This window comes from Gossypium hirsutum, chromosome A10, assembly GCF_007990345.1.
Source record: "Gossypium hirsutum isolate 1008001.06 chromosome A10, Gossypium_hirsutum_v2.1, whole genome shotgun sequence".
Classification (NCBI taxonomy): Eukaryota; Viridiplantae; Streptophyta; class Magnoliopsida; order Malvales; family Malvaceae; genus Gossypium; species Gossypium hirsutum.
In genome coordinates, this window is record NC_053433.1 from 94,057,586 (window position 1) to 94,069,472 (window position 11,887).

General features: G+C 36.3%; 1 non-coding gene across 1 annotated transcript; it reads left to right on the top strand.

The window, feature by feature from the left end:
- Window positions 1-11,112: 11,112 nt before the first annotated feature.
- Window positions 11,113-11,219, top strand: LOC121208856 (small nucleolar RNA R71). The gene has a single exon (XR_005903980.1). It is a non-coding gene; the product is annotated as a small nucleolar RNA R71 (small nucleolar RNA).
- The last annotated feature ends 668 nt before the right edge of the window (window positions 11,220-11,887 follow it).

Below are 11,887 nucleotides of genomic sequence, written 5' to 3' on the forward strand. Positions count from 1 at the left end.
ATTAGAAAATTAGTTTAGTTTAAAAACATCATTTAATTCTTAGGCTAGATAATAAAATGATAGTAATTACTAGTACTTTTAGTCCTCGTGGATACGATATTTCCAGTCTCACCATAACTATACTACTGTTCGATAAGCATGCTTGCCTTAAGTTGAATTTTTAGTTAGTTTCACGACCATCAGTCATCATCAATTTTTGCCCGAAATTCCTCAGCCCCGTGCGTACGAATTCTATCTACCGGAGGTTTTTCTCTCCTAACCATTTCTACTCCCTAAGGAGCCATATGGGCAGGCTAAGGAATCGAAGGAGGTGGGGGAGGCGGAGTGTTCGGATTTGTACGAACGAACTCCCAGTACCAAGCATCCATCATATGGAGGTAGGCTTCTCTAGCCCCTTGGAACGACAGAAAAATGTGCAAGTGTATACAATCGCAACAAGTAATAAAGTGACAAGTAAATGTCAAGTTATTGTACCCACAAGGACCGTAAAAAGAATTATTTATGAAAGTGTTTGTAAAACACTTTGGCGAGGTAAAAATAATTTGATTTTAAAAGATGGTCAAAAACTATTTAAAAACTAAGTAAATAATTAAAATAAAACAAAATAGTCCTAGTGCATGATTTCAAATAAAATTTAATCAATGTAACATTCTTATGTTGGAGTAATTATATTTCTTGATCTCAGAATTATTAAACTCATGTTTATACTGTTACTAATAAATTCACAGCAACTCGGTAATTTGCTAACTTATGAACAAATTTACATAAAAAAATCCATTCATCTCTTGACATATCTCTATGTCAATTCAATCAACTAAATAGATTCTAGCAAGCAAGACATGTTATTGCACATACATACTCATTAAATTGAACCAATCTCTTGCATATCCTTATGTCAATTCAAATGATTAATTAAATCTAATAAGCATATAAAAGACTTTGTGAAGTAACAACATATCCCTACTTTGAAACAATTTAATCAAAATAATCTTGCAAGTTATGCAAAGCAATAATATCGCCAGATACATTGCTAATTTAACCTTCAGCTACCTTAGAAGAATAAACATGCACTAATTAAGTATTGTGTCAACTAATTTCAATTGTAATCCATTTAAATAATTAATTCATTAGTTACCTCACAGTCGTAACGCAAGAATAACTTAGGCATGATTTTACTTAATCAAGCATCTTCCGAGGCTTATAACAGTATAAACATCATTTTTACAATTCAAGCAGGCAGAATATAATCAACCCAACACAAACATAATTTAATCTAAATTGATTAAAATAACCATTTCAATAGCATAAATATTCATAACCACGTTCGTTAAAAAAACAACAAAATTTAAAGAGATAGGGAACAAGAAGCAAATCCGGTGTTTCTCCGTGGCTTGACTAGTTGCTCCACTCTTTGTTCTTCGTTGGCCTTGGCTATCAAGGTGGCTTATGAACACCTAAATTGCTGCTCCAAATGGCTGATGAGAGCCTCTTTCCCAAGAGAAGAAATCGGCACTTGAACAAGAGGGAATGGAATGGAAGAAATGAGAGGAAAGTGAGAGAGGGAATGAGAGAATGATGTGAAGTGAGTGATGCTTTGAATGATCAGCAAGGGGTGGCTTTTATAGCTGATTGTGGCTGCTAAAAATAGCAAATTCCAGAAGCCAAAGAGCCCTCCCTTGGCCGACCACACACATGGCAAAGTTGAGAGTTTCAACTTTGCTACATTAAGCTTAGGGCAAATCTACAAAGCCATAATTTAAGGTGGGGTTTCAATGCAATTTGGAAGTATTTTGAGGGCCTTTTTGCAGGCATATTTAATCAGATAAAATGCTGATTTGGGTTAGCATATAGACGGTTCTGGGCTGCCCATTTAGTGGCTGGTTCAATTTACTCAATGTGGGTTCAACTGGACCCTTTCTCCATAATTAATTAAAAATAACTTATTTAACCCAAATTAAGCGGGGAATAAAGTAAAATTAATTAAATTATGAATTAATACACATTTCTGGACCGCCTTAGGCTGAAAATTAACATGCCTCGATACTTCAAATTGCTTCTCGATTTTGTGCTTTCAGCAGTGTCAGCCGAGCCAATTTTCGCCCTATGCGCGAATCTATCGAAAATAGTCAAAATTTAATCAAAATTAAGTATAAAATTAACTAAATTCACCATGTTCATATTTTTAACGCAATTTAATTATTTTATAATATTTAATTATTTTTCGACAAGAATTTAACTGGATTTGCATGAATTTAAGTAAAAATGGGTATGAAAAAATATATAAATTTTTTTGTTTCCACACCCCTAAACTTAATTCATTGCTCGTCCCGAGTAATGCACAAATTTTGAAAAGAATTTCTCGGAAACACCTTTGAAAAATTCCTTTAGAACAACATTTTTCCCAAAATTATGAATTTAGAATACTTATGCTCAAAGACAAGAAATCTGATAGTTATTCTACTTAAGTATACATATCATTCAAATTAAATTCAACAAATTATTATAATAGCAAAATTTAGACTAAATGCTTTTGCAACAAAGACATGTTAACCCTTACTAATTTGACTTTTAGTCCTTTATTCAAGACTAAGCTGCAATCATTAAGCTTAACTTATGTCTTCATATGTTGATCTTAGCAATTTCTCTCCACTAATGTAGGTAGCATTAGGATTTTGAATCAATAGGTCTTTTTATCAAGATTGTAATGTGGCTAGGCTAGGGGTATGTGAAAGATGGATAAATTTTGGTTTAAAAACCCTGACTCAGAGCAATCGAACCTTCGGAATTTCCACCTTCAATACACCAACTTGACTTTCATATGCTCTTTTGTACATCTCTTTCAAATACATGTGCTCTCTTTTCTTTTCTTTTCTTTTCTTTTCTTTTCTTTTCTTTTTTAATCACGAGTACTTACTGTGTATACTGCAATTCTCGAGCAATCGATACTTCCTTTCAACTCCCCCAAACTTATTTTTGAAGTACATCTTGAATATTACTGAGTCTAGTGTTTGGGACAATTTTAAGATCATTAAGGGAAAAGTAATGGCTAATTATTGTAAGGGTCGAAATAAAATTAGGCCATATAGTCTCAAAATTAGGTTTCAAAGGATAAAATTTTACCATGGTGGGCTTGAAAGGCTCAAACAGCACAACAATAGTTGCCTAAATCATTTCCAACGTTCCATACTCCCTAGGATTTTGCCTCAAGAAACTACTAAGTCAATTCTAAAGACCTAAACTTTCATGCATACCTAAATTTCCTAAAGACTAGAAATTTTATGGTACGAATTTGCATGCTCTATTAAAAAATACATTCATGTCATTATTAAGCTAACATAATAATTTATTGAAATAATAAAACTTTATTCATACTCAAATTGAGCATACTTAACAAAAATCAAATTTTTGAACAAAATATCCTAATCATAATTTAAAAGAAGAATTTTATTCTGAGTGAAAATAATTCAAATTTTTGGTCCCCCGAACTTAAAATGAACAATGTCCTAATTGTTTAAAGTGAACAGATGCTATACACTAGCTAGGATTTTAGAAAAGAGGAGGTGAGTCAATTTGACTGCTTAAGTACCAAGCTATTTCTAAATCCAATCCTAGACATGTATATATATATTGCCACACTTTATACTTTGTGACTTGCTCACATTTTATTAGTGATTTTCCTCTCTTGTTTTATTATGCAATAAAAAAATAAAAGTTTCCGAAGTAAACTTAATCCTAAAATGACCTAAGAATAGAAATAAAGTAAAGTCAAGATCCCCCCTTTATTTATTTGCAGTCCCTTCTGAATTTGACTCATCTTTTGCTCCATCATTATCACCTTTGCATGAATCACTTCGCTCCTTTTTTGATAATGGACTCCATGGTTCAAATATACAATCTGGAAACTCAGGCACAAAAATAAACTGGTCATTGTATATTTTTTTAAAAGCACTTCTCATTGAGTCATCCCTTATTTTTGAGTATCTCCAGTAGGCTTGTTGCTGCCATTACATATGTTGCATTAAGTCCATCAATTTTGACAGCTCATCTTGAAGGTCTAGGCTAGGTGGTTGAGCTCTAAACATCGAAGTTTCAGCAGCTTCTGGCTCCACTGATTCTACCTTTTCAAGGACTTCGAATGATTTCATCGTGGGATCTTCTTCTTCATCAGGGTCCTCCGGTTCCTCACTTACTTCAATTCGTTGCTGTAGGACTGAGTCTCCAGCTACTCGGTAAAGGTCCCAATCCGTGATTGTGCCTTGGCTATACCTGTCTTCCTTACATTTGCAAGAATTTCAGCTTTCAAGCATAGAATTGTTATTGTAAAGGGGAAATGAGCAGGGCCAGAGCGTTTAATGGCACAATTCGGTATCTCCCTCAAGATGATCTTCCCCACATCGATGGTCTTACTAGTTAGGATCGAGTACAATAAGACCATTCATTCTAATAAGATCGTAGTCCCATGTCAGCTATGCATAAGGCTGAATCGGATGAAGTAAAACCATACCTTCGTGAGTGGAGTCAAATATTCTCTTCGACAAGTGTGGATTCCTTGTTTTCACACAGTCCATGTAGAACCTAGAACTGTCAGTTCCTCGAAAATTTCTTGCAAATTTTCAGGCTTGATATTGCTCATCAATATGGAGTATTCATCGTTTTCGAAATCTAGTAATCCAAAGAACTCATTAATAGCATTTGAATTTATCGGTACCTTGATTCCACGAACTGGAACTTCTGTCGTCTCGCTTGAAGTTAAATTTGCATAGAACTCACGAACTAGTTCCTCATCCACACTAGGTCTCTTTTCACAAAACAACTCCCAATTGAGGGTTTCAGCAACTTGACAAATACGTGCCATAAAGTCTTGGTAGTTTCTCTCCTTTAAAGTGAAGCCTTTTTCTGGATACATCTGTTGATTTTTGAAGATACTTTCATATTTCACTTTGGCGTCTTCACAGTGGAATTTGTTTTGTGTTTCATCAATTTGAGCGGAAGCACGAGTTCTCTTACAAGGCATGTTTAACCTGATCATAAGATGGAAAAATTAGTTTCTCAATAAAATTTAATAAAAGTTATTAATAATTCAATTAATTGAAAATTTTAAAAATTAAGAGAGGCTAGGTCTTACCACTTTTTTTTTTGTAAAAACATAAGAACTCTAGAAATTAATTATAATAAAAAAGATAAGAATTAAAAAGAAGAGTTGGAGGGTTTGTGGCTTAGGGTGGATAGAAGAGGAATCCCGCACAACAAGCTAGGGTTTGCGAGCGTGGTACGTTTGGGAGCAGTGATGCGCAGCAAGGCTGGAAGCAATCAACACATGGGCGTTCGGCAGCAAGTAGGACCTGGGCATGCACAGGATGGTGCGTAGGGCCGGTACCAGGCACGGGGTGAAAGCCTGGCGTGATCTGAGGCTGGGGCCGCTTGAGGCAACGCGCGCGTTGGGTGCGCGAGATGTACGTGCGATGGAGCCGACTGCTCGGTGCTGCTGTTGCTTAGGGTTTTAGCACTTTGGTATTTTGGTGCTTCAGGTTTTAAGTGTTAGCTGAATGGGAAGATGGGTGGTATTTATAGGGCGAGAAATAGGAATTAGAGTAGAATTCTGAAAATAATTTAATTAAAAAAAATTCTAAGTTCTAATCCTATATGAAGATAACAAAAATTAATAATTAGATGTAAGCATATTAAATTATTAATTGCTATTTAATTTATTTTAAACAAAGATAAAATAAAATTAATCCTAATTCTATGCTAAGTTGATAAAGATTAATATATAAATTATAATAGATATAATTATTTATTAAAGATTATCATCTTATTATCTTTAGTAAAAACTTATCAAATAAAATCCTAAAATTGATAATAATTAATATATATTATAACGGGTATAATTATATATTAATAATTATCAATTTTTTTAAACTAAAAAAAACATTTATTCTAAAAGCCTTTTGGAAATATTTACAAAAAGAGGCATCTAGTTTTTATTATTTACGAAAAGAGCAACCAAATTTTAAAAATACTTTAATTAAGTCCCTAGACTTAATGAAAATTTTGAAATTGAGTCACAATTTAAAACTCGGGTCAAAATTGACCTTTTTATTTGAAAAATCAAAAATTAAAATCTCTATCTAGAGAATAATTTTTAGGAAAATTATGTTAAAATCAATTCCTAGGAAAGGTTGGAGGGGTCACAAGCGGTCCCACTTAAGTTTCAATCTCCTAAACAAAATTTATTTAAACATATTAATCCTACAAATATGCTCTAAATCTTTTATTAAAACGGAGAATAAGAAAATTTTAAACATTCGATAAAATGAACGAAATTTCATTTTGTTCAATCTTATCTCCCCAATAGTGTTTCAGGCGCTGAGCATTAACTTGAAAATTACCTCCCTTACCTTGGAGCTCGATAACTCCGTATGGATAGACGCGATAGATCGTAAATGGACCGGACCAACATGATTTTAACTTATCTTGAAAGAATTTTAGTCTAGAATTAAATAACAAAACTCGCTAACCTGCTTCAAATTCTCGAACTCAAATGTGCTTGTCATGCCATTTCTTAAGCCTTTCCTTGAGTAATTTGGCATTTTCGTAGGAGAATAGACGGTGTTCCTCTAGCTTATTGAGTTGGAGCATCCGTTTCTCCTTAGCAAGCTTAGGATCCAAGTTGAGTTGTCGAAGAGCCCAGTAAGCCTTGTGCTCTAACTCTACGAGTAGATGACATGCTTTCCCAAAGACCAACCTGTAAGGTGACATCCCTAGAGGTGTCTTGTATGCTGTTCTGTAAGCCCATAAAGCATCATCCAACCTTTTGGACCAATCACTTCGGTTTGGGTAGACTACCTTCTCAAGTATACGTTTGATTTCCTTATTTGCCAATTCAGCTTGCCCATTCGTCTGCGGATGGTAAGCTGTTGCAACCTTGTATTTCACTCCGTGCTTGTCTAATAACCATCTTAACCACTTGTTCACGAAATGGGGCCTTTCATCACTATTTATAGCTCTTGGGATTCCAAACCTTGTGAACACGTGTTTCTGTAAGAACTTAATTACAACCCTAGCATCGTTTTTTGGATAAGCTTCAGCCTCGACCCATTTGGACACATAGTCTACTACTACCAATATATACTTGTGACCAAAAGACAGAGGGAAAGGACCAAGAAAGTCAATACCCCATACATCAAACAATTCTACCTCAATGATGTTTGTTCGAGACATCTTATTTCTGTTCGTGATATTTCCAACCCTTTGACATCGGTCGCAATTCTTTACGTACGCGTATGAATCCTTGAATAGTGTTGGCCAAAAGAATCCGGCTTGCAATTCGTTGGCCGCTGTACAAGTACCTCCGAAGTGTCCCCCACTCAGAGCTGAGTGACAATGGTATAAAATCTTTTGTACTTCATCTTCTGCCACACATCTCCTGATCATCTGATATGCACACTTTTTAAACAAATATGGCTCTTCCCAGAAATAGTACTTAACATCGTGAAGAAACTTCCTCTTTTGTTGATAAGTCTTATCAATTGGCATCAAACCACAAGCTAAATAATTAGCAATATCAGCAAACCAAGGAGTACTATGGACATGACTTACCTTCAGTATGTGTTCATCTGCAAACGTTTCTTGAATTGGTATAATAGGAGAATTCCCTTCTTGAGGCTCCAATCTGGACAAGTGATCTGCTACTTGGTTTTCTACTCCCTTTCAATCTTGAATTTCTAGATCGAACTCTTGAAGCAGAAGCACCCACCGGATTAGTCTCGACTTAGCATCTTTCTTGGCAAGTAAGTACTTGATTTCCAAGTGGTCCGTATAAACAGTTACTTTGGTACCTACAGGGTAAGATCGAAACTTGTCAAAAGCAAATACAATAGCAAGTAACTCTTTTTCTGTTACCGTATAGTTCAGTTGAGCTCTTGTAAGAGTCCAGCTTGCATAGTAGATAGGATGAAAAACTTTATTCCTTCGTTGGCCTATGACAGTTCCTATCGCGAAATCGCTTGCATCACACATTAATTCAAATTGTAGATCCCAGTCTGGTGTGACAATTATGGGTGCCGTAACTAATCGACTCTTCAAATCCTTTAAAGCCTTTAAGCATTCATCATTGAGCTTGAATGTCGTGTCCTTCTCCAATAATTTGCATAAAGGTTTAGCAATTTTGGAGAAGTCCTTGATAAATCTTTGATAAAACCCGGCGTGACCCAAGAAGCTCCTAACACCCTTTACAGATGTTGGAGGTGGGAGTTTCTCGAAAATATCTACCTTTGCTTTATCTACCTCGATTCCATGTCTTGCTATCTGATACCCTAGAACAATCCCTTCTCGTACCATGAAATGGCACTTTTCCCAGTTAAGTACTAGGTTTGTTTCTTCGCGTCATCTTAGTACCTTAGCTAGATTGGCTAAGCAATCATTGTAAGTATCTCCGAGCACTGAAAAGTCATCCATAAAAACTTCCAAGTACTTTTCAACCATATCAGTAAAAATAGACAACATACATCTTTGAAATGTAGCAGGTGCATTACATAAACCAAATGGCATGCGTCTAAATGCAAATGTACCGTACGGGCAGGTGAAAGTTGTCTTGTGCTGATATTATGGTGCTACTGTAATCTGATTATATCCCAAGTATCCATCGAGAAAATAGTAATAGTCTCACCCAGCGAGTTTATCCAGCATCTGGTCCAAGAACGGTAAAGGAAAATGATCTTTCCTAGTCGCCTTGTTCAGCTTCCGGTAATCGATCCAAATCCTCCATCCCGTAATTGTTCTAGTTGGTATGAACTCGTTATTCTCGTTCTCTACGACTGTGATACCTCCTTTCTTTGGCACGCATTGGACCAGACTTACCCACGAACTGTCTAAGATGGGATAAATGATACCCACATCTAACCACTTGATAATCTCCTTTTTCACCACGTCTTTCATGATGGGGTTTAGTCTTCGTTTTCCATCAATCGTCCCTTTTTTGCCATCATCTAGGATAATCTTGTGCACACATACAGATGGACTAATATCGTGGATATCGGCTATGGTCCATCCGATAGCCTTCTTGAATCGTTTCAACACTAAGATGAGTTTTTCTTCTTGCTCAGTAGTTAATTCTGCTGAAACAATCACAGGCAAAGTAGAAGCGTTACCTAAATAAACATATTTCAAATGTGAGGGTAGTACCTTCAGTTCTAACTTAGGTGGCTCCTCGATTGACACTTTTGGTTGGGCATACTCCCTTTTCTCTAACTCCAAAGATTCAAAGCGGGATTGCAGATTAAACCCCCTTTCATTAGCTTCTAACAAAGCTAAATATTCATCCTCTTTTTCATCATTTGGAGGATCTGATGTCAGAATTTGTTCCAATGAATCTTCAACATAGTTGAGCTCCTTTTCCACTATTAAATCCTCTAAATCGGATAGTACAGAACAATCATCAATTGTGTCAGAAAATCGCATAGACTTAAAAACATTAAATGTTGCCTGATCATCCTAAACACGCATCGTAAGCTCGCCCTTCTGCACATCTATAAGGGTCCTTCTGGTTGCTAAGAACGGTCTTCCTAGGATAATCAGAACTTCTTTATCTGCTTCAAAGTCTAGGATAACAAAATTAGTAGGAAAGATAAATTTATCTATACATACCAATACGTCCTCAATTTTTCCTTCTAGATGTGCTAAGGATTGATTTGCTAGTTGAAGTGTAACCGTAGTAGGTCTAACTTCACCTATCCCCAACTTTCTAAATATTGACATAGGCATCAAGTTAATACTCGCACCTAAGTCACAAAATGTCTTACCATAATATGTTGCTCCAATGTTGCAAGGTATGGTAAAACATCCAGGATCCTTCAGCTTTGGGGGTAGTTTGTATTGAAAATATGCGCTACATTCCTTCGTTAGAGCTACCGTCTCAATTTCTCCAAGTCTTCGTTTCTTGGACAGGATATCCTTCATAAACTTGACGTAATTCGGCATTTGTTCAAGTGCTTCAACCAACGGGATGTTGATATGAAGTTGCTTGAGTACGTCTAGGAATTTCTTGAATTGGATTTCCTACTTCTGCTTCTGAAGTCTTTGAGGGTAGGGTGGTGGAGGTTTCTTTACTAGAAATGGTTGATTCGTTATATGGGGCAATTTTGCATCTAGCAGAGTCGTTAGTTGATCAGAATTAGCTAGTTCTGGAATTACCTTGTCGAGTTTTACAGATTTTGGTTCTTGTGTAACTGGAATTTCAACATTCGGTTGAACTTTCTCTGAGTCTTGAGCATCAGCTGGCTACTTTTCAGCTTCGATAGTGTTGGGCTCTACTGTCTTTCCGCTCCTCAATGTCAACGCTTTACAATGTTCTTTCCTCGGATTTCTTGGATTCTCCGTATCACTAGGTAAAGCACTTGTGGTCGGTTCTTGAGTTTAATAGCAAGCTGGTCCATTTGGTTTTCTAGATTCTTCAATGTAGCTGCTTGGCTTTGAATTAAGGTATCTTTCTTCACCATGTATGCCTTTAATAAACTCTCTAAGCTATTGGATAATTCAGCTTGAGCTGGTTTTTTAACTTGTTAGGAAAAACTAGGCGGCCGAGTTGGTCTAGGTTGGGACTAGTTGTTACTGGTTCCAGCCCTTTGGCTACTTCAGGAAAAATTTAGGTGGTTTCGCCATGATAGGTTGTAAAAGTTGGATTGCAATCCTTGCATTCCTCGATTTTGGTTCTGGTTACCCATGTAATATATGGATTCGGGGTTTGATGGACATTTTTCGAACAAATGTCTTTCCCCACAATAAACACAGGCTATACTCTCAAATTGGTGAGGTGGTTGGGCTGCAAAACTATTAGACCCATTAGTAGTAAGATTCTTAAGCATTAAGGAAATTAAAGATACCTGAGATGTAAGTGAAGTGAGAGCGTCCACTTCATGTATTCCAGCAACTCATCTTCTTGACGTGGATCGATTGGTCGGCCATTGATAATTGTTACTGGCAATCCTCTCGATGATTTCGTAAGCCTCATTATAAGACTTAGAAAGGAGAGCACCGTTAGTAGAAGCATCCACTACCATCCTCTTGTGAGCATTGAGACCATTATAAAATGTTTCAAGTTGGATGCAGTGTGAGATTCCGTGATGAGGGCATTTCCTTAGTAGTTCTTTGTTTCGTTCCCATGCCTCATACAAGGATTCATCATCCATTTGTTGGAAAGCAGTAATCTCGTTCCTCAACTTAGCATTCTTACTAGGCGGGAAATACTTCATGAGAAATCTTTCAGCTAACTCTTGCCATGTAGAAATTAAGTTTGGTGGCAACGAATTCAACCAGGCTCGAGCTCTGTCCCTCAGTGAGTACGGGAACAACTTCAATCGTAATGCATCTTTGGAAACTCCAGCTAATTTGAAAGAGTCGCTCACCTCTATAAATAATCTTAAATACAGATGAGGATCTTCTGTAGGCATTCCACTGAATTGGCCTATTGTCTGAAGCATCTGGAACATGACTGGCTTCAGCTCGAATTGTTGTACCTCGATTTCAGGTCTCCTAATGCACGGATTAAGATAGTTAAATACTAGCACAGCATATTGTCTTAAGGCTCTATCCCTATTGTTAGCAATAAGGATAGGATTTTGAGCAAGGTTTGCTCCATTTCCTTGATTCATATTCTCGAAATTCATTCCTTCAGTCCTTCTCTGGTTCGCTTGTCTTCTTTGCTGTCAGAAAGTTCGTTCAATCTCAGGGTCTACAGGTAGTAAGTCAATAATCTGGTCAATACTCATAAACACCTGAAATTCTCAAAGAAAAATTAATTAAGTTAAAAATTAAACAGAAAAATAAACCAAAATGTATGACTAACAAATTCACAAATAATGACTTTTTTTAAAACTGTCCCCGGCAACGG